This window comes from Lipotes vexillifer, unplaced genomic scaffold, assembly GCF_000442215.2.
Source record: "Lipotes vexillifer unplaced genomic scaffold, Lipotes_vexillifer_v1.1 scaffold182, whole genome shotgun sequence".
NCBI classification, from domain to species: Eukaryota; Metazoa; Chordata; class Mammalia; order Artiodactyla; family Lipotidae; genus Lipotes; species Lipotes vexillifer.
Window position 1 is genome coordinate 1,634,118 of NW_006798798.1, and position 870 is coordinate 1,634,987.

Genomic DNA, 870 nt, shown 5'->3' on the forward strand with positions numbered 1-870 from the left:
TCCCGAAACGGGGCACGAACCCGCGTCTCCTGCATCGGCAGGCGGACTCTCAAGCACTGCGCCACCAGGGAAGCCCTCCACCCACAACTTTTATCTGCAGTGGTTACAGGATTGGGGTGGAGGGTGGGGCCCTGGGTGCTCACGCATGCGATGATGAGACGCAGGAAGACCAGTGGATATTAACATACACTCAGGGGTTTGGTGTTTATATTCATTCTTTCCTCAAAGATATGGAGTGTCTGCTATAGGCCAGGCTCTGTTCAAGTCAGTGGAGACAAAACGAGGAGCGAGGCAGACGAAGTCCCTGCTCTTGTGCAGCACCATTCTTGGGTGCCATGTGGCATGCTGATACAGCGCAAATACATTTCTTCATACTCAGAGCTACATTTAGAGCCCTTGGCAACCAAATTCCCGTGGATGTCAGAAGTCATGACTGGGTGGGTGTTCATTGTTCTCCCTGTGAAAATTAGCTTGTGCAAAGATGTTCAGTCAGTGATGGTGAAAGCTCAGGGGCCCCATGGTGCCACCAAGCCTGTGTACATACCTACATCTTGCTTGAATATAGGGACTTGGTCCAAAGGAGCCAGGCTACCGACTGAACAGTCCCAGGGTTCCAGGAGCAGGTTGGTAGAGGAGCCCAGGTAGGAGCACCCTAATCAATATACAGTTCTGTGCAACGTGGGGAGGTGTCCTCTGCATGGACTGTGGCTGCTGTGACCCAGGTCCAGGGAGCAAGCTGCTGGCTGGGTGCTCTCGTGAGATTTTAATCCTGCCTTTGAAGAGCAGTTTAAAAATAATACTGCTAAATAAATCTTCACACTGGATGGAAAAAGCCAGGCAACTATCCCTTACCCCAGACGAGCAAAGAGC